Genomic DNA, 434 nt, shown 5'->3' with positions numbered 1-434 from the left:
CCAAATTGTGAGTAGTTGCATTGTAAATCTGTGATGCATGCACATGTATATTAATCTAAAAGCATGATTCCATATTTTGTTACAGTTTCCATTTCAAATGTGGACTAATGACTGCCAGCTAGGACTTCATGTGACTACAATAATCTATTACCATGTGAGATGAACAACAAATATTTTTTGTTTGATATTAAATGTCTGTGTGGTTTAATTATTAAGTTGATACTTTTAAAATGCCGATAATTTAGAGTTAAATCATTATTTTGTCATTACCCATGTTTTACACTACGTAAATTCTTGTTAGCTCTACTTTTTGAGTAATGTTTCATGTTAAAAAAAAATATATAATAATAATAATAATAAAAAATAAAAAATAAAAAATCATATTTCAAGATATTTCACTCTTGATTTATTGTTTGAGCTTCCTTGACTTGGGT

Source organism: Olea europaea, chromosome 2 (genome assembly GCF_002742605.1).
Source record: "Olea europaea var. sylvestris chromosome 2, O_europaea_v1, whole genome shotgun sequence".
NCBI lineage: Eukaryota > Viridiplantae > Streptophyta > Magnoliopsida > Lamiales > Oleaceae > Olea > Olea europaea.
Note: the sequence above shows the minus strand (reverse complement) of the source record.